Source organism: Garra rufa, unplaced genomic scaffold (assembly GCF_049309525.1).
Source record: "Garra rufa unplaced genomic scaffold, GarRuf1.0 hap1_unplaced_002, whole genome shotgun sequence".
In the NCBI taxonomy this organism is placed as follows: domain Eukaryota; kingdom Metazoa; phylum Chordata; class Actinopteri; order Cypriniformes; family Cyprinidae; genus Garra; species Garra rufa.
The window spans coordinates 6,961,051-6,981,057 of record NW_027394277.1 but is presented as its reverse complement, the minus strand read 5'-3'; the positions used below and the strand labels follow the sequence as shown (position 1 = coordinate 6,981,057).

Below are 20,007 nucleotides of genomic sequence, written 5' to 3'. Positions count from 1 at the left end.
TGTGCGGCCAGGCTAGTCTAGTAAACAGGAGATCCTGCGTTTGAATCCCAGCGATGCCTTTGGTTGCACGCCACAATACAGCCGAGCTCGTGCTTTACCAAAAAACGGATGGCGAAAGGGGACACAGAGGAGCTTGAGGACAGCGGGCAGTTTCTCCTGCAACATTACCCTCGCACCTGCTTTTGAAGAATAGAATTCAGGCTAACTTTCCCCACCAAGGAGGCACCGTGGCTTAGCTGGTCAAAGCGCCTGTCTTGTAAACAGGAGATCCTGGGTTCGAATCCCAGCGGTGCCTTTTCCTCTGGTGGCTGTCTCTGGCCTCGCTGTTGCATGGGAGACCTTGACAACACTCTGTGTTTTTGAACCGTGCCTCAATTGTGCAAAGACCTGAGGATCTGTCTTTCTGCCCACACAGCGTGCCACTTGGCCTAGCTGGACGGGCACAAATCTGTAAGTAAAGGCCCCAGTGGCCCAAACTGGCATACAAACGGGCTCTGTGGCGCAATGGATAGCGCATTGGACTTCTAGACTGCCAGATGAGGCCATTCAAAGGTTGTGGGTTCGAGTCCCACCAGAGTCGCGCTTTTTGTCATTTTGTTTAGCCCATACTGCGCAGTGTTGCCCTCGGACAGCAGAAACCATTTTGAGGCCTCCTGTTCTCAGCGTACATTGATTTAAAAAAAAAACTGTCAATCATATTTAAAAGGTAGCAAAACATGCCCAAGAACCAATTCAATGAGGTATGGAAATCACTGTCTTGCATCAAGTGGAGGCAGCAGGACGTTCGAAGTGTTGATTCATGCATCCTCTGAGCCGCCATCACCACAACTAGCATGTGGGGTGGCGCCGTGGCTTAGTTGGTCAAAGCGCCTGTCTAATAAACAGGAGATCCTGGGTTCGAATCCCAGCTGTGCCTTCGGTGGCGCTCCAGTCCAGCAAGCGTCCCTCAATTGTGCACAGACCTGTCTTTCCGCCCACACAGCTTGCCACTTGACAGAGCCGGACAAGCCCAGCCCAGCATACCTACAGGCTCTGTGGTGCATTGGATTTCTAGACTCCCAGATGAGGTTGTGGGTTTGAGTACCACCAGAGTCGTGCTTTTTGGCATTTTGGTAAGACCGTTCTGCGCAGCATTGCCCTCGGACAGCAGAAACCGTTTTGAGGCCTCCTGTTCTCAGCGTACGTTGATTTAAAAAAAAAAAGGCAATCATATTTAAAAGGTAGCAAAACATGCCCAAGAGCCAATTCAGTGAGGTATGGCAATCACTGTCTCGCATCAAGTGGAGGCAGCAGGAAGTTCATATTGTTGATTCATGCATTCTCTGAGCCACCCTCCCCACACCTAACATGCGGGGTGGCGCCGTGGCTTAGTTGGTTAAAGCTCCTGTCTCGTAAACAGGAGATCCTGGGTTCAAATCCCAGCAGCGTTCCAGTCGAGCAAGCGCAAGCTTTTTCGAAAGCGACCCGCAAACAGGGATAGCGAGTGATTAATTTTGCAAACCGCCCCGACTCAGTTGTTGGCAAACGCCTTAAAGCTGTCCAGCGCACGGTCAGCCAACCCCTGGCCGCTTCTCTGGGAGCCTGGATCGTCTGAGTCGCCCTCCCGGAGGGCGATTGTGCGGCCAGGCTAGTCTAGTAAACAGGAGATCCTGCGTTTGAATCCCAGCGATGCCTTTGGTTGCACGCCACAATACAGCCGAGCTCGTGCTTTACCAAAAAACGGATGGCGAAAGGGGACACAGAGGAGCTTGAGGACAGCGGGCAGTTTCTCCTGCAACATTACCCTCGCACCTGCTTTTGAATAATATAATTCAAGCTAACTTTCACCACCAAGGTGGCGCCGTGGCTTAGCTGGTCAAAGCGCCTGTCTTGTAAACAGGAGATCCTGGGTTCGAATCCCAGCGGTGCCTTTCCCTCTGGTGGCTGTCTCTGGCCTCGCTGTTGCATGGGAGACCTTGACAACACTCTGTGTTTTTGAACCGTGCCTCAATTGTGCAAAGACCTGAGGATCTGTCTTTCTGCCCACACAGCGTGCCTCTTGGCCTAGCTGGACGGGCACAAATCTGTAAGTAAAGGCCCCAGTGGCCCAAACTGGCATACAAACGGGCTCTGTGGCGCAATGGATAGCGCATTGGACTTCTAGACTGCCAGATGAGGCCATTCAAAGGTTGTGGGTTCGAGTCCCACCAGAGTCGTGCTTTTTGTCATTTTGTTTAGCCCATACTGCGCAGTGTTGCCCTCGGACAGCAGAAACCATTTTGAGGCCTCCTGTTCTCAGCGTACATTGATTTAAAAAAAAAAGGCAATCATATTTAAAAGGTAGCAAAACATGCCCAAGAGCCAATTCAGTGAGGTATGGCAATCACTGTCTCGCATCAAGTGGAGGCAGCAGGAAGTTCATATTGTTGATTCATGCATCCTCTGAGCCACCCTCCCCACACCTAACATGCGGGGTGGCGCCGTGGCTTAGTTGGTTAAAGCGCCTGTCTAGTAAACAGGAGATCCTGGGTTCAAATCCCAGCGGTGCCTTGTAGACGGCAGCTTGGATCTTTTTGCTCTCCCTTGGACCTGAGGCCCTTACAGTGCCTCTGCCTTTCAAACGACACTGCAATTATGCATTTTAAGTGAGTGTGTGTCTTTAAAAAATGGATGGTTGGCCTGCCATGTGACTAGACACATGACAGGAAGCAGGAAGTACAACTGTATAAGAGAGCAGCATGACAAACAAAGGACAGTCACCAAACTGTTGGATTGAGGAGTTGCTAATTTTAGAGCTCACCTTTCCATTCACCACCTGCAAACTTTGGATTACACTTTCTGTGGATTGTATATACACCGGTGGACACTCACATTGGACTTATCAACACACTGGGATTCTTGGACTGTTTTTAGGGTATGGACAAATGAACTGTATTCTTTTAACAGCGTTTACCTCGTTTTATCGTGTTGTTTTAAAGTCTTTTATGTGAACCTTGTAAATAAACCAAATCTATTTAAACCAATCTTCTTTTATGTCTCATTCTTTTAACCACTAGTCATCTCTCACAGTTAAATCTGACCCCATTTTAGTCTTGTAACTCGGCCGATAAGGCCGATTGTTACACTTGGATGGGAGACCGCCTGGGAATACCAGGTGCTGTAAGCTTTTGCCTTTTCTTCACTATTTATATAATATGCTGGCTTTTACGGAGGCTGATCTTTAAATGGCCAACTTTTTGGAGCAGCCCTCGCTTACGGCCATACCGCGCTGAGAGCGCCCGATCTCGTCTGATCTCGGAAGCTAAGCAGCGTCGGGCCTGCTTAGTACTTGGATGGGAGACCGCCTGGGAATACCAGGTGCTGTAAGCTTTTGCCTTTTCTTCACTATTTATATAATATGCTGGCTTTTACGGAGGCTGATCTTTAAATAGCCCACTTTTTGGAGCAGCCCTTGCTTACGGCCATACCGTGCTGAGAGCGCCCGATCTCGTCTGATCTCGGAAGCTAAGCAGCGTCGGGCCTGCTTAGTACTTGGATGGGAGACCGCCTGGGAATACCAGGTGCTGTAAGCTTTTGCCTTTTCTTCACTACTTATTTAAAATGCTGGCTTTTAGAAAGATGTGTTTTACCGCTCTATTTATTACAATCATTTAAATGTATTATAGAGTTTTAAGTGTTTTACATGTTTTTTAGGCCATTTTATTACTCTTAACATTTTAAGTGAGTGTGTGTCTTTAAAAAATGGATGGTTGGCCTGCCATGTGACTAGACACATGATAGGAAGCAGGAAGTACAACTGTATAAGAGAGCAGCATGACAAACAAAGGACAGTCACCAAACTGTTGGATTGAGGAGTTGCTAATTTTAGAGCTCACCTTTCCATTCACCACCTGCAAACTTTGGATTACACTTTCTGTGGATTGTATATACACCGGTGGACACTCACATTGGACTTATCAACACACTGGGATTCTTGGACTGTTTTTAGGGTATGGACAAATAAACTGTATTCTTTTAACAGCGTTTACCTCATTTTATCGTGTTGTTTTAAAGTCTTTTATGTGAACCTTGTAAATAAACCAAATCTATTTAAACCAATCTTCTTTTATGTCTCATTCTTTTAACCACTAGTCATCTCTCACAGTTAAATCTGACCCCATTTTAGTCTTGTAACTCGGCCGATAAGGCCGATTGTTACACTTGGATGGGAGACCGCCTGGAAAACCAGGTGCTGTAAGCTTTTGCCTTTTCTTCACTATTTATATAATATGCTGGCTTTTACAGAGGCTGATCTTTAAATAGCCCACTTTTTGGAGCAGCCCTCGCTTACGGCCATACCGCGCTGAGAGCGCCCGATCTCGTCTGATCTCGGAAGCTAAGCAGCGTCGGGCCTGCTTAGTACTTGGATGGGAGACCGCCTGGGAATACCAGGTGCTGTAAGCTTTTGCCTTTTCTTCACTATTTATATAATATGCTGGCTTTTAGAAAGACGTGTTTTACCGCTCTATTTATTACAATCATTTAAATGTATTATAGAGTTTTAAGTGTTTTACATGTTTTTTAGGCCATTTTATTACTCTTAACATTTTAAGTGAGTGTGTGTCTTTAAAAAATGGATGGTTGGCCTGCCATGTGACTAGACACATGACAGAAAGCAGGAAGTACAACTGTATAAGAGAGCAGCATGACAAACAAAGGACAGTCACCAAACTGTTGGATTGAGGAGTTGCTAATTTTAGAGCTCACCTTTCCATTCACCACCTACAAACTTTGGATTACACTTTCTGTGGATTGTATATACACCGGTGGACACTCACATTGGACTTATCAACACACTGGGATTCTTGGACTGTTTTTAGGGTATGGACAAATGAACTGTATTCTTTTAACAGCGTTTACCTCGTTTTATCGTGTTGTTTTAAAGTCTTTTATGTGAACCTTGTAAATAAACCAAATCTATTTAAACCAATCTTCTTTTATGTCTCATTCTTTTAACCACTAGTCATCTCTCACAGTTAAATCTGACCCCATTTTAGTCTTGTAACTCGGCTGATAAGGCCGATTGTTACACTTGGATGGGAGACCGCCTGGGAATACCAGGTGCTGTAAGCTTTTGCCTTTTCTTCACTATTTATATAATATGCTGGCTTTTACGGAGGCTGATCTTTAAATGGCCAACTTTTTGGAGCAGCCCTCGCTTACGGCCATACCGCGCTGAGAGCGCCCGATCTCGTCTGATCTCGGAAGCTAAGCAGCGTCGGGCCTGCTTAGTACTTGGATGGGAGACCGCCTGGGAATACCAGGTGCTGTAAGCTTTTGCCTTTTCTTCACTATTTATATAATATGCTGGCTTTTACGGAGGCTGATCTTTAAATAGCCCACTTTTTGGAGCAGCCCTCGCTTACGGCCATACCGTGCTGAGAGCGCCCGATCTCGTCTGATCTCGGAAGCTAAGCAGCGTCGGGCCTGCTTAGTACTTGGGTGGGAGACCGCCTGGGAATACCAGGTGCTGTAAGCTTTTGCCTTTTCTTCACTATTTATATAATATGCTGGCTTTTAGAAAGACGTGTTTTACCGCTCTATTTATTACAATCATTTAAATGTATTATAGAGTTTTAAGAGTTTTACATGTTTTTTAGGCCCTTTTATTACTCTTAACATTTTAAGTGAGTGTGTGTCTTTAAAAAATGGATGGTTGGCCTGCCATGTGACTAGACACATGACAGGAAGCAGGAAGTACAACTGTATAAGAGAGCAGCATGACAAACAAAGGACAGTCACCAAACTGTTGGATTGAGGAGTTGCTAATTTTAGAGCTCACCTTTCCATTCACCACCTGCAAACTTTGGATTACACTTTCTGTGGATTGTATATACACCGGTGGACACTCACATTGGACTTATCAACACACTGGGATTCTTGGACTGTTTTTAGGGTATGGACAAATGAACTGTATTCTTTTAACAGCGTTTACCTCGTTTTATCGTGTTGTTTTAAAGTCTTTTATGTGAACCTTGTAAATAAACCAAATCTATTTAAACCAATCTTCTTTTATGTCTCATTCTTTTAACCACTAGTCATCTCTCACAGTTAAATCTGACCCCATTTTAGTCTTGTAACTCGGCCGATAAGGCCGATTGTTACACTTGGATGGGAGACCGCCTGGGAATACCAGGTGCTGTAAGCTTTTGCCTTTTCTTCACTATTTATATAATATGCTGGCTTTTACGGAGGCTGATCTTTAAATAGCCCACTTTTTGGAGCAGCCCTCGCTTACGGCCATACCGCGCTGAGAGCGCCCGATCTCGTCTGATCTCGGAAGCTAAGCAGCGTCGGGCCTGCTTAGTACTTGGATGGGAGACCGCCTGGGAATACCAGGTGCTGTAAGCTTTTGCCTTTTCTTCACTATTTATATAATATGCTGGCTTTTAGAAAGACGTGTTTTACCGCTCTATTTATTACAATCATTTAAATGTATTATAGAGTTTTAAGTGTTTTACATGTTTTTTAGGCCATTTTATTACTCTTAACATTTTAAGTGAGTGTGTGTCTTAAAAAAATGGATGGTTGGCCTGCCATGTGACTAGACACATGACAGGAAGCAGGAAGTACAACTGTATAAGAGAGCAGCATGACAAACAAAGGACAGTCACCAAACTGTTGGATTGAGGAGTTGCTAATTTTAGAGCTCACCTTTCCATTCACCACCTGCAAACTTTGGATTACACTTTCTGTGGATTGTATATACACCGGTGGACACTCACATTGGACTTATCAACACACTGGGATTCTTGGACTGTTTTTAGGGTATGGACAAATGAACTGTATTCTTTTAACAGCGTTTACCTCATTTTATCGTGTTGTTTTAAAGTCTTTTATGTGAACCTTGTAAATAAACCAAATCTATTTAAACCAATCTTCTTTTATGTCTCATTCTTTTAACCACTAGTCATCTCTCACAGTTAAATCTGACCCCATTTTAGTCTTGTAACTCGGCCGATAAGGCCGATTGTTACACTTGGATGGGAGACCGCCTGGGAATACCAGGTGCTGTAAGCTTTTGCCTTTTCTTCACTATTTATATAATATGCTGGCTTTTACGGAGGCTGATCTTTAAATAGCCCACTTTTTGGAGCAGCCCTCGCTTACGGCCATACCGCGCTGAGAGCGCCCGATCTCGTCTGATCTCGGAAGCTAAGCAGCGTCGGGCCTGCTTAGTACTTGGATGGGAGACCGCCTGGGAATACCAGGTGCTGTAAGCTTTTGCCTTTTCTTCACTATTTATATAATATGCTGGCTTTTAGAAAGACGTGTTTTACCGCTCTATTTATTACAATCATTTAAATGTATTATAGAGTTTTAAGTGTTTTACATGTTTTTTAGGCCATTTTATTACTCTTAACATTTTAAGTGAGTGTGTGTCTTTAAAAAATGGATGGTTGGCCTGCCATGTGACTAGACACATGACAGAAAGCAGGAAGTACAACTGTATAAGAGAGCAGCATGACAAACAAAGGACAGTCACCAAACTGTTGGATTGAGGAGTTGCTAATTTTAGAGCTCACCTTTCCATTCACCACCTGCAAACTTTGGATTACACTTTCTGTGGATTGTATATACACCGGTGGACACTCACATTGGACTTATCAACACACTGGGATTCTTGGACTGTTTTTAGGGTATGGACAAATGAACTGTATTCTTTTAACAGCGTTTACCTCGTTTTATCGTGTTGTTTTAAAGTCTTTTATGTGAACCTTGTAAATAAACCAAATCTATTTAAACCAATCTTCTTTTATGTCTCATTCTTTTAACCACTAGTCATCTCTCACAGTTAAATCTGACCCCATTTTAGTCTTGTAACTCGGCCGATAAGGCCGATTGTTACACTTGGATGGGAGACCGCCTGGGAATACCAGGTGCTGTAAGCTTTTGCCTTTTCTTCACTATTTATATAATATGCTGGCTTTTACGGAGGCTGATCTTTAAATGGCCCACTTTTTGGAGCAATCCTCGCTTGCGGCCATACCGCGCTGAGAGCGCCCGATCTCGTCTGATCTCGGAAGCTAAGCAGCGTCGGGCCTGTTTAGTACTTGGATGGGAGACCGCCTGGGAATACCAGGTGCTGTAAGCTTTTGCCTTTTCTTCACTATTTATATAATATGCTGGCTTTTACGGAGGCTGATCTTTAAATAGCCCACTTTTTGGAGCAGCCCTGGCTTACGGCCATACCGCGCTGAGAGCGCCCGATCTCGTCTGATCTCGGAAGCTAAGCAGCGTCGGGCCTGCTTAGTACTTGGATGGGAGACCGCCTGGGAATACCAGGTGCTGTAAGCTTTTGCCTTTTCTTCACTACTTATTTAAAATGCTGGCTTTTAGAAAGACGTGTTTTACCGCTCTATTTATTACAATCATTTAAATGTATTATAGAGTTTTAAGTGTTTTACATGTTTTTTAGGCCATTTTATTACTCTTAACATTTTAAGTGAGTGTGTGTCTTTAAAAAATGGATGGTTGGCCTGCCATGTGACTAGACACATGATAGGAAGCAGGAAGTACAACTGTATAAGAGAGCAGCATGACAAACAAAGGACAGTCACCAAACTGTTGGATTGAGGAGTTGCTAATTTTAGAGCTCACCTTTCCATTCACCACCTGCAAACTTTGGATTACACTTTCTGTGGATTGTATATACACCGGTGGAAACTCACATTGGACTTATCAACACACTGGGATTCTTGGACTGTTTTTAGGGTATGGACAAATAAACTGTATTCTTTTAACAGCGTTTACCTCATTTTATCGTGTTGTTTTAAAGTCTTTTATGTGAACCTTGTAAATAAACCAAATCTATTTAAACCAATCTTCTTTTATGTCTCATTCTTTTAACCACTAGTCATCTCTCACAGTTAAATCTGACCCCATTTTAGTCTTGTAACTCGGCCGATAAGGCCGATTGTTACACTTGGATGGGAGACCGCCTGGAAAACCAGGTGCTGTAAGCTTTTGCCTTTTCTTCACTATTTATATAATATGCTGGCTTTTACGGAGGCTGATCTTTAAATAGCCCACTTTTTGGAGCAGCCCTCGCTTACGGCCATACCGCGCTGAGAGCGCCCGATCTCGTCTGATCTCGGAAGCTAAGCAGCGTCGGGCCTGCTTAGTACTTGGATGGGAGACCGCCTGGGAATACCAGGTGCTGTAAGCTTTTGCCTTTTCTTCACTATTTATATAATATGCTGGCTTTTAGAAAGACGTGTTTTACCGCTCTATTTATTACAATCATTTAAATGTATTATAGAGTTTTAAGTGTTTTACATGTTTTTTAGGCCATTTTATTACTCTTAACATTTTAAGTGAGTGTGTGTCTTTAAAAAATGGATGGTTGGCCTGCCATGTGACTAGACACATGACAGAAAGCAGGAAGTACAACTGTATAAGAGAGCAGCATGACAAACAAAGGACAGTCACCAAACTGTTGGATTGAGGAGTTGCTAATTTTAGAGCTCACCTTTCCATTCACCACCTACAAACTTTGGATTACACTTTCTGTGGATTGTATATACACCGGTGGACACTCACATTGGACTTATCAACACACTGGGATTCTTGGACTGTTTTTAGGGTATGGACAAATGAACTGTATTCTTTTAACAGCGTTTACCTCGTTTTATCGTGTTGTTTTAAAGTCTTTTATGTGAACCTTGTAAATAAACCAAATCTATTTAAACCAATCTTCTTTTATGTCTCATTCTTTTAACCACTAGTCATCTCTCACAGTTAAATCTGACCCCATTTTAGTCTTGTAACTCGGCTGATAAGGCCGATTGTTACACTTGGATGGGAGACCGCCTGGGAATACCAGGTGCTGTAAGCTTTTGCCTTTTCTTCACTATTTATATAATATGCTGGCTTTTACGGAGGCTGATCTTTAAATGGCCAACTTTTTGGAGCAGCCCTCGCTTACGGCCATACCGCGCTGAGAGCGCCCGATCTCGTCTGATCTCGGAAGCTAAGCAGCGTCGGGCCTGCTTAGTACTTGGATGGGAGACCGCCTGGGAATACCAGGTGCTGTAAGCTTTTGCCTTTTCTTCACTATTTATATAATATGCTGGCTTTTACGGAGGCTGATCTTTAAATAGCCCACTTTTTGGAGCAGCCCTCGCTTACGGCCATACCGTGCTGAGAGCGCCCGATCTCGTCTGATCTCGGAAGCTAAGCAGCGTCGGGCCCGCTTAGTACTTGGGTGGGAGACCGCCTGGGAATACCAGGTGCTGTAAGCTTTTGCCTTTTCTTCACTATTTATATAATATGCTGGCTTTTAGAAAGACGTGTTTTACCGCTCTATTTATTACAATCATTTAAATGTATTATAGAGTTTTAAGTGTTTTACATGTTTTTTAGGCCCTTTTATTACTCTTAACATTTTAAGTGAGTGTGTGTCTTTAAAAAATGGATGGTTGGCCTGCCATGTGACTAGACACATGACAGGAAGCAGGAAGTACAACTGTATAAGAGAGCAGCATGACAAACAAAGGACAGTCACCAAACTGTTGGATTGAGGAGTTGCTAATTTTAGAGCTCACCTTTCCATTCACCACCTGCAAACTTTGGATTACACTTTCTGTGGATTGTATATACACCGGTGGACACTCACATTGGACTTATCAACACACTGGGATTCTTGGACTGTTTTTAGGGTATGGACAAATGAACTGTATTCTTTTAACAGCGTTTACCTCGTTTTATCGTGTTGTTTTAAAGTCTTTTATGTGAACCTTGTAAATAAACCAAATCTATTTAAACCAATCTTCTTTTATGTCTCATTCTTTTAACCACTAGTCATCTCTCACAGTTAAATCTGACCCCATTTTAGTCTTGTAACTCGGCCGATAAGGCCGATTGTTACACTTGGATGGGAGACCGCCTGGGAATACCAGGTGCTGTAAGCTTTTGCCTTTTCTTCACTATTTATATAATATGCTGGCTTTTACGGAGGCTGATCTTTAAATAGCCCACTTTTTGGAGCAGCCCTGGCTTACGGCCATACCGCGCTGAGAGCGCCCGATCTCGTCTGATCTCGGAAGCTAAGCAGCGTCGGGCCTGCTTAGTACTTGGATGGGAGACCGCCTGGGAATACCAGGTGCTGTAAGCTTTTGCCTTTTCTTCACTACTTATTTAAAATGCTGGCTTTTAGAAAGACGTGTTTTACCGCTCTATTTATTACAATCATTTAAATGTATTATAGAGTTTTAAGTGTTTTACATGTTTTTTAGGCCATTTTATTACTCTTAACATTTTAAGTGAGTGTGTGTCTTTAAAAAATGGATGGTTGGCCTGCCATGTGACTAGACACATGATAGGAAGCAGGAAGTACAACTGTATAAGAGAGCAGCATGACGAACAAAGGACAGTCACCAAACTGTTGGATTGAGGAGTTGCTAATTTTAGAGCTCACCTTTCCATTCACCACCTGCAAACTTTGGATTACACTTTCTGTGGATTGTATATACACCGGTGGACACTCACATTGGACTTATCAACACACTGGGATTCTTGGACTGTTTTTAGGGTATGGACAAATAAACTGTATTCTTTTAACAGCGTTTACCTCATTTTATCGTGTTGTTTTAAAGTCTTTTATGTGAACCTTGTAAATAAACCAAATCTATTTAAACCAATCTTCTTTTATGTCTCATTCTTTTAACCACTAGTCATCTCTCACAGTTAAATCTGACCCCATTTTAGTCTTGTAACTCGGCCGATAAGGCCGATTGTTACACTTGGATGGGAGACCGCCTGGGAATACCAGGTGCTGTAAGCTTTTGCCTTTTCTTCACTATTTATGTAATATGCTGGCTTTTACGGAGGCTGATCTTTAAATAGCCCACTTTTTGGAGCAGCCCTCACTTACGGCCATACCGCGCTGAGAGCGCCCGATCTCGTCTGATCTCGGAAGCTAAGCAGCGTCGGGCCTGCTTAGTACTTGGATGGGAGACCGCCTGGGAATACCAGGTGCTGTAATCTTTTGCCTTTTCTTCACTATTTATATAATATGCTGGCTTTTAGAAAGACGTGTTTTACCGCTCTATTTATTACAATCATTTAAATGTATTATAGAGTTTTAAGTGTTTTACATATTTTTTAGGCCATTTTATTACTCTTAACATTTTAAGTGAGTGTGTGTCTTTAAAAAATGGATGGTTGGCCTGCCATGTGACTAGACACATGACAGGAAGCAGGAAGTACAACTGTATAAGAGAGCAGCATGACAAACAAAGGACAGTCACCAAACTGTTGGATTGAGGAGTTGCTAATTTTAGAGCTCACCTTTCCATTCACCACCTGCAAACTTTGGATTACACTTTCTGTGGATTGTATATACACCGGTGGACACTCACATTGGACTTATCAACACACTGGGATTCTTGGACTGTTTTTAGGGTATGGACAAATGAACTGTATTCTTTTAACAGCGTTTACCTCATTTTATCGTGTTGTTTTAAAGTCTTTCATGTGAACCTTGTAAATAAACCAAATCTATTTAAACCAATCTTCTTTTATGTCTCATTCTTTTAACCACTAGTCATCTCTCACAGTTAAATCTGACCCCATTTTAGTCTTGTAACTCGGCCGATAAGGCCGATTGTTACACTTGGATGGGAGACCGCCTGGAAAACCAGGTGCTGTAAGCTTTTGCCTTTTCTTCACTATTTATATAATATGCTGGCTTTTACGGAGGCTGATCTTTAAATAGCCCACTTTTTGGAGCAGCCCTCGCTTACGGCCATACCGCGCTGAGAGCGCCAGATCTCGTCTGATCTCGGAAGCTAAGCAGCGTCGGGCCTGCTTAGTACTTGGATGGGAGACCGCCTGGGAATACCAGGTGCTGTAAGCTTTTGCCTTTTCTTCACTATTTATATAATATGCTGGCTTTTAGAAAGACGTGTTTTACCGCTCTATTTATTACAATCATTTAAATGTATTATAGAGTTTTAAGTGTTTTACATGTTTTTTAGGCCATTTTATTACTCTTAACATTTTAAGTGAGTGTGTGTCTTTAAAAAATGGATGGTTGGCCTGCCATGTGACTAGACACATGACAGAAAGCAGGAAGTACAACTGTATAAGAGAGCAGCATGACAAACAAAGGACAGTCACCAAACTGTTGGATTGAGGAGTTGCTAATTTTAGAGCTCACCTTTCCATTCACCACCTACAAACTTTGGATTACACTTTCTGTGGATTGTATATACACCGGTGGACACTCACATTGGACTTATCAACACACTGGGATTCTTGGACTGTTTTTAGGGTATGGACAAATGAACTGTATTCTTTTAACAGCGTTTACCTCGTTTTATCGTGTTGTTTTAAAGTCTTTTATGTGAACCTTGTAAATAAACCAAATCTATTTAAACCAATCTTCTTTTATGTCTCATTCTTTTAACCACTAGTCATCTCTCACAGTTAAATCTGACCCCATTTTAGTCTTGTAACTCGGCTGATAAGGCCGATTGTTACACTTGGATGGGAGACCGCCTGGGAATACCAGGTGCTGTAAGCTTTTGCCTTTTCTTCACTATTTATATAATATGCTGGCTTTTACGGAGGCTGATCTTTAAATGGCCAACTTTTTGGAGCAGCCCTCGCTTACGGCCATACCGCGCTGAGAGCGCCCGATCTCGTCTGATCTCGGAAGCTAAGCAGCGTCGGGCCTGCTTAGTACTTGGATGGGAGACCGCCTGGGAATACCAGGTGCTGTAAGCTTTTGCCTTTTCTTCACTATTTATATAATATGCTGGCTTTTAGAAAGACGTGTTTTACCGCTCTATTTATTACAATCATTTAAATGTATTATAGAGTTTTAAGTGTTTTACATGTTTTTTAGGCCATTTTATTACTCTTAACATTTTAAGTGAGTGTGTGTCTTTAAAAAATGGATGGTTGGCCTGCCATGTGACTAGACACATGACAGGAAGCAGGAAGTACAACTGTATAAGAGAGCAGCATGACAAACAAAGGACAGTCACCAAACTGTTGGATTGAGGAGTTGCTAATTTTAGAGCTCACCTTTCCATTCACCACCTGCAAACTTTGGATTACACTTTCTGTGGATTGTATATACACCGGTGGACACTCACATTGGACTTATCAACACACTGGGATTCTTGGACTGTTTTTAGGGTATGGACAAATGAACTGTATTCTTTTAACAGCGTTTACCTCATTTTATCGTGTTGTTTTAAAGTCTTTTATGTGAACCTTGTAAATAAACCAAATCTATTTAAACCAATCTTCTTTTATGTCTCATTCTTTTAACCACTAGTCATCTCTCACAGTTAAATCTGACCCCATTTTAGTCTTGTAACTCGGCCGATAAGGCCGATTGTTACACTTGGATGGGAGACCGCCTGGGAATACCAGGTGCTGTAAGCTTTTGCCTTTTCTTCACTATTTATATAATATGCTGGCTTTTACGGAGGCTGATCTTTAAATGGCCCACTTTTTGGAGCAACCCTCGCTTACGGCCATACCGCGCTGAGAGCGCCCGATCTCGTCTGATCTCGGAAGCTAAGCAGCGTCGGGCCTGTTTAGTACTTGGATGGGAGACCGCCTGGGAATACCAGGTGCTGTAAGCTTTTGCCTTTTCTTCACTATTTATATAATATGCTGGCTTTTACGGAGGCTGATCTTTAAATAGCTCACTTTTTGGAGCAGCCCTCACTTACGGCCATACCGCGCTGAGAGCGCCCGATCTCGTCTGATCTCGGAAGCTAAGCAGCGTCGGGCCTGCTTAGTACTTGGATGGGAGACCGCCTGGGAATACCAGGTGCTGTAATCTTTTGCCTTTTCTTCACTATTTATATAATATGCTGGCTTTTAGAAAGACGTGTTTTACCGCTCTATTTATTACAATCATTTAAATGTATTATAGAGTTTTAAGTGTTTTACATATTTTTTAGGCCATTTTATTACTCTTAACATTTTAAGTGAGTGTGTGTCTTTAAAAAATGGATGGTTGGCCTGCCATGTGACTAGACACATGACAGGAAGCAGGAAGTACAACTGTATAAGAGAGCAGCATGACAAACAAAGGACAGTCACCAAACTGTTGGATTGAGGAGTTGCTAATTTTAGAGCTCACCTTTCCATTCACCACCTGCAAACTTTGGATTACACTTTCTGTGGATTGTATATACACCGGTGGACACTCACATTGGACTTATCAACACACTGGGATTCTTGGACTGTTTTTAGGGTATGGACAAATGAACTGTATTCTTTTAACAGCGTTTACCTCATTTTATCGTGTTGTTTTAAAGTCTTTCATGTGAACCTTGTAAATAAACCAAATCTATTTAAACCAATCTTCTTTTATGTCTCATTCTTTTAACCACTAGTCATCTCTCACAGTTAAATCTGACCCCATTTTAGTCTTGTAACTCGGCCGATAAGGCCGATTGTTACACTTGGATGGGAGACCGCCTGGAAAACCAGGTGCTGTAAGCTTTTGCCTTTTCTTCACTATTTATATAATATGCTGGCTTTTACGGAGGCTGATCTTTAAATAGCCCACTTTTTGGAGCAGCCCTCGCTTACGGCCATACCACCCTGAGGGCGCTAGAGAGCCAGCAGGTAGTGCTAGGTTTGCAGTGCAGAGATACTCTCTGAATCCATTTGTTTGACAATCTCTTTTCTGAAATACTTAATTTTCTTTTTGATTTTGGACTTTGGGAATTCGTTGTTGGAAAGTCAGAGTTAACCCTGATCACTTCCCCCAACAGCTTAGGCTGTGTGGGGGACTTTTTGGACTCTTCCTGGTTGAAGCATGCTGCAGATGCACATCATGGCTGCAGACAAAGAAACAGTGCAAACAACAATGATAAAAGGTAGCAATGGGAAGAATGAAGAGGACGATCAAAGAAGTGGAAAAGACAACCAAGTAGTGATTCAAAAGCAGCAGAAAACAAACAAAGTCACAGGAGATCTGCAGAGAGAAAGAGAAGAAAACAACCAAGGAGTGCAAGGAGGAACAAAAGGAAAATATAGCAAAGACCTGACATTGGAGGTGGAAGTGGAGGGAACAGAAAAGATTTCCATGATGGATTTGCTGAGGGGAGTAAAGAAGGAGTGTGGAGAGGTGATCGGCTGCAGAGTGAGAGGTGAAAGGATGTATGAACTCACAATGAAGGATGAAGAGGCAAAGCATAAACTAATGGATGGCGTGAGAGTACAAGGAGTGATGGTGCATGCAAGGGAAGTTATGAATAATGACATGGTGGTGTCTTTTATAAACTTGCCAGTATACTTAGAGGATGAGAAGATACTCTTCAAACTACAAGAGTGGGGAGTACGACCACTCTCACCAATAAAACGTCGGTTATGGCCTGGAACGGATATAGCTGATGGAACCCGGTTCTTAAAGGTTCGTTTTACGGAACAGGTATGTTCACTTCCATACTCCACAAAGTTTGAGACTCTGAGAGGCACCGAATATTTTCGCGTCATCCATGATAGACAAGTACGTGTTTGCAGACTTTGTATCAAGCCAGGGCACATATTCAGAGAGTGCCCTGAATTAAAGTGCTTCAAATGTGGTGGAGGAGGACATTATGCAAGAGATTGTGAAGAATGGATGCGATTAGAGAGAGAGCGAGTAGTTGGACAAGAAGATGATGAAAGGAGGTACAGTGATCTGACAGAGGAACAAGAGGTGGAAGTGGCTGGTGTTGTGAGCGGGGGAGGTAAAGATGGAGCTGAGGCTGGTGAAAAAAGAAGCAAAATGGAGCGGCGAGACAGAATTGGGAGCAAGGGTGAAAAGGATGGCGAGGAGGAGGAGATGGAACAGTCGGAACAGAGCGAGGAAGACAAAGGTGAAAGTAAAGTGAAAGGAAAAGGTAAAGAGGATGAAAAGAAAGAGATGGAACAGGAACTGAAAGAAAGTAAAGGTGAAGAAAATAGGAATGGGGGACAAAAAGATGGACTGAAAGCAAAGATTAAAAGACTCAGTGCAAAGAGGAAGTCTGAGACGGACGGAGAACAGAGTGAACAGATCAAGGAACCACGGGCAGGTATTTGATGCCTTATTTAATTATATGTGGTTTTGTTTTTCAATTTTATTTAGTTTTCTTTAGCTACTCTCATGGCCACTGTAACTTCAATAAATATAAATGGGTTAAGGAATAAAAGCAAGATGAAAGAGTTATTATTTACATATAGGAGTGATATAATTTGTATACAGGAGACAAATTGGGAAGAGGATAAAGTGAGAGAGATGAGAGAGGAGTGGAGAGGGGATATTTATTATAATAATGGAGCAAAAAATGCAAGAGGTGTGGCAGTACTTTTTAAAAAAGATAGTGTCAAAGGTATAAGGGAGGTATATAAAGATCAGAGGGGAAGGATCTTGGTAGTTGAATTTACATATAGAGATATAGATTTTAGATTAATAAATATATACGTTCCGAATATAGAAGTAGATAGGAGGGAAATATTGGAAGAATTAAAAGAATTAGTTGTGGGGAAATGTATTGTAGTGGGGGATTTTAATATAAAATGTAGCAGATTAGATGTGGGCAAGGGCGTAAAATTTAGATGGGAGAAATCTAGGGGAATGTTGATGGAGATAATGAGAGAGAAGGGGTTAATAGATGTGTGGAGGTATGAAAATCCAGAAAAAAGAGAATTTACTAGGAGGCAATTAAAAGAAGGTATATTAAAACAGAGTAGAATAGATTTAGTGTTAGTTAAGGAGGAAATCATTAGATACATAGATGGGACAAGGCATCAAGGAAATAGTTTAAGTGATCATGATGGTGTTAGGTTCAGAATTAAGATAGGGAGTGAGGAGGTAGGAGGAGGGATGTGGATATTGAATGCAGGATACATTGGAGAGGAAGAATATGAGATACAGATGAAGGATCTAATAAATAGAGAAAATGAGAAGATAGATGAGTATAAAAGAGAGGGAGGATTAGATGACAGAATAGGGGAAAGATGGGAGAAAATGAAAGACCAGATTAAGTTCATCAGTATAAAATATAGTAAGAAAAGATGGGAAAAGATGAAGAAGGAAGAAGAGTTGCTGAAAGAAAGATTGAGGGAAGAATTAAACAAGGCTGAAGATGAAGAAGGATATAGTATGGAAAAATATATAGAGGCTAAGATAGCACTGGAGAAATTTGAGAGGGAGAAATGTAGAGGAGCAATTCTAAGAAGTAGGGCAAAATATGCATTAGAAGGTGAGAAATGTACAGGGTATTTCTTAGGGCTAGAGAAAAGGAGACAAAGTAAAACATATATAAACGAAATAAATACAAAGGAAGGCAAAACAACAAAAGACTACGTAGAGATTTTGGAGAGAGTGCAAGAATTCTATGAAGATTTATACAAGAGGGGAGGAGCAGATGAGAAAATCATAGAGGAAGTATTAGAAAGTGTAGGGAATATTCTAAGTGAGGAAGATAGGGAATGGTGTGATAAGGATATAGAGGAAGAGGAGGTGAAAGAGGCAATAGGGGGGTTGAAAAATGGAAAAAGTCCGGGGAGTGATGGGATCGGTATTGAATGGTATAAAACATATAAGGAAGGGGTAGCACCAATTCTAGTTGAAGTTTTTAAGGGGATAGAAAGAACAGGAGTAGTGCAAGATAGAATGGTGGAGGGAGTGATAGCTTTAGTGTATAAGAAGGGAAATAGATTAGATATGGAGAACTATAGACCAATCAGTCTATTAAATGTGGATTATAAAATACTGACTAAAGTTTTAGCGAATAGAGTGAAAAGAGTGATAGGAAGTATAGTTCAACCAACACAGAGTTACAGTATACCAGGCAGGGATATAGCGGACACGATAGGGACCGTTAGGGATGTTATGGAGCATATGAAACGAGATGAGAAGGGAGGGATAGTATTAGGGATTGATTGGAATAAAGCTTTTGATAGAGTGGAACACAAATATTTATTTAGGGTATTAGAGAAGTTTGGATTTGGGGTGAAAGTGATAGGATGGATAAGAAGACTATATGAAAAAGCAAAAAGTTGCATAAAAATAAATGGAGTGCTAACAGACAAGTTCGATGTAGGAAGATCAGTAAGACAGGGATGTCCCCTGTCTGCATTATTGTATGCCATTTCAGTAGAGCCTCTAGCTACTTTAATTAAGAGAGATAAAAGAGTAGTGGGCATTGAGTTGCCATATGGAGGGATGTGTACTATAAACCAATATGCAGATGATACTACAATCACAGTGAGAGAAGGAAACAGTGTAAAAAGAGTTTTAGAGATAGTGAAGAGGTATGGGAAGGCATCAGGGGCAAAAATAAATATGGAGAAATCAGAACTAATGTATATAGGGGAGGTAGAGAGAGTAGAGGTAGGGTTAAGAGTGGAGGAAAGATATGTGAAAGTATTAGGGGTATATTTAGGGGTGCAAAGCAAAGAGGCAAGAGATGTGACTTGGACCGGGGTGATTAACAAAATAAGAACAGTATGTGCAGCATGGAAAGGGAGAAAATTGAAATTAAATGGGAAAGTAATAGTGGTAAATAGCCTGTTATTGTCAGTATGTGTGTATGTGATGAGTGTAATGGAAATGCCAGGGTGGGTGTTGAATGAATTGAATAAAATTGTAGGTGATTTTATATGGGGCGGCAAAGGGGTGAAAATTGCACAGAAAACATTGGTGGGTAAGAGATGGGAAGGGGGTTTAAACTTGATGGACTTAGAAACAAAAAGAGCCGCAATGAGAATAAAAACGGTAATAAAATATACGGGAGGGAGATGGGATTATGGATGGAAGGAGTTCTTAAGAAAGTATGTTGATGACGTGGGAGGAATAGGAGATAATGGTTGGTACATGGGCTTCAAGCAATCAATGACGGGAGGAATACCAGAAATATATCGGGAGGTTTTAGAGGCATGGAGGCATTTCCTACCCAAATTAGAGTATGAGTGTGAAGATATAAATGTGATTAAAAATCTGCCACTATTTCTGAATGAAAAAATTAAGTATAAAAATAAAAC

General features: G+C 41.9%; 1 protein-coding gene and 25 non-coding genes across 26 annotated transcripts in view; all 26 read left to right on the top strand.

Moving 5' to 3' along the window:
• The window catches only part of LOC141305341 (uncharacterized), a 587,365-nt gene that overhangs the window by 309,639 nt on the left and 257,719 nt on the right, over positions 1-20,007 (top strand). The gene's annotated exons all lie outside the window — the stretch shown is intronic.
• trnat-ugu (transfer RNA threonine (anticodon UGU)) lies at positions 222-295 on the top strand. Its single transcript has one exon. It is a non-coding gene; the product is annotated as a tRNA-Thr (tRNA).
• Positions 491-580, top strand: trnar-ucu (transfer RNA arginine (anticodon UCU)). The gene is given in 2 exon segments: positions 491-527; positions 545-580. It is a non-coding gene; the product is annotated as a tRNA-Arg (tRNA).
• On the top strand, positions 843-916 carry trnai-aau (transfer RNA isoleucine (anticodon AAU)). Its single transcript has one exon. It is a non-coding gene; the product is annotated as a tRNA-Ile (tRNA).
• On the top strand, positions 1,357-1,432 carry trnat-cgu (transfer RNA threonine (anticodon CGU)). The gene has a single exon. It is a non-coding gene; the product is annotated as a tRNA-Thr (tRNA).
• trnat-ugu (transfer RNA threonine (anticodon UGU)) lies at positions 1,837-1,910 on the top strand. The gene has a single exon. It is a non-coding gene; the product is annotated as a tRNA-Thr (tRNA).
• trnar-ucu (transfer RNA arginine (anticodon UCU)) lies at positions 2,106-2,195 on the top strand. The gene is given in 2 exon segments: positions 2,106-2,142; positions 2,160-2,195. It is a non-coding gene; the product is annotated as a tRNA-Arg (tRNA).
• Positions 2,456-2,529, top strand: trnat-agu (transfer RNA threonine (anticodon AGU)). The gene has a single exon. It is a non-coding gene; the product is annotated as a tRNA-Thr (tRNA).
• LOC141305716 (5S ribosomal RNA) lies at positions 3,230-3,348 on the top strand. Its single transcript, XR_012344679.1, has one exon. It is a non-coding gene; the product is annotated as a 5S ribosomal RNA (ribosomal RNA).
• Positions 3,433-3,551, top strand: LOC141306838 (5S ribosomal RNA). The gene has a single exon (XR_012345795.1). It is a non-coding gene; the product is annotated as a 5S ribosomal RNA (ribosomal RNA).
• Positions 4,304-4,422, top strand: LOC141305715 (5S ribosomal RNA). Its single transcript, XR_012344678.1, has one exon. It is a non-coding gene; the product is annotated as a 5S ribosomal RNA (ribosomal RNA).
• LOC141305714 (5S ribosomal RNA) lies at positions 5,176-5,294 on the top strand. The gene has a single exon (XR_012344677.1). It is a non-coding gene; the product is annotated as a 5S ribosomal RNA (ribosomal RNA).
• LOC141307098 (5S ribosomal RNA) lies at positions 5,379-5,497 on the top strand. Its single transcript, XR_012346053.1, has one exon. It is a non-coding gene; the product is annotated as a 5S ribosomal RNA (ribosomal RNA).
• On the top strand, positions 6,251-6,369 carry LOC141305712 (5S ribosomal RNA). The gene has a single exon (XR_012344676.1). It is a non-coding gene; the product is annotated as a 5S ribosomal RNA (ribosomal RNA).
• Positions 7,123-7,241, top strand: LOC141305711 (5S ribosomal RNA). The gene has a single exon (XR_012344675.1). It is a non-coding gene; the product is annotated as a 5S ribosomal RNA (ribosomal RNA).
• LOC141306557 (5S ribosomal RNA) lies at positions 7,995-8,113 on the top strand. The gene has a single exon (XR_012345515.1). It is a non-coding gene; the product is annotated as a 5S ribosomal RNA (ribosomal RNA).
• On the top strand, positions 8,198-8,316 carry LOC141305709 (5S ribosomal RNA). The gene has a single exon (XR_012344673.1). It is a non-coding gene; the product is annotated as a 5S ribosomal RNA (ribosomal RNA).
• Positions 9,069-9,187, top strand: LOC141305708 (5S ribosomal RNA). The gene has a single exon (XR_012344672.1). It is a non-coding gene; the product is annotated as a 5S ribosomal RNA (ribosomal RNA).
• Positions 9,941-10,059, top strand: LOC141305707 (5S ribosomal RNA). The gene has a single exon (XR_012344670.1). It is a non-coding gene; the product is annotated as a 5S ribosomal RNA (ribosomal RNA).
• On the top strand, positions 10,144-10,262 carry LOC141307217 (5S ribosomal RNA). Its single transcript, XR_012346172.1, has one exon. It is a non-coding gene; the product is annotated as a 5S ribosomal RNA (ribosomal RNA).
• Positions 11,016-11,134, top strand: LOC141305706 (5S ribosomal RNA). Its single transcript, XR_012344669.1, has one exon. It is a non-coding gene; the product is annotated as a 5S ribosomal RNA (ribosomal RNA).
• LOC141307471 (5S ribosomal RNA) lies at positions 11,888-12,006 on the top strand. Its single transcript, XR_012346424.1, has one exon. It is a non-coding gene; the product is annotated as a 5S ribosomal RNA (ribosomal RNA).
• On the top strand, positions 12,759-12,877 carry LOC141307398 (5S ribosomal RNA). Its single transcript, XR_012346351.1, has one exon. It is a non-coding gene; the product is annotated as a 5S ribosomal RNA (ribosomal RNA).
• LOC141305705 (5S ribosomal RNA) lies at positions 13,631-13,749 on the top strand. The gene has a single exon (XR_012344668.1). It is a non-coding gene; the product is annotated as a 5S ribosomal RNA (ribosomal RNA).
• Positions 14,503-14,621, top strand: LOC141305474 (5S ribosomal RNA). Its single transcript, XR_012344438.1, has one exon. It is a non-coding gene; the product is annotated as a 5S ribosomal RNA (ribosomal RNA).
• On the top strand, positions 14,706-14,824 carry LOC141307470 (5S ribosomal RNA). The gene has a single exon (XR_012346423.1). It is a non-coding gene; the product is annotated as a 5S ribosomal RNA (ribosomal RNA).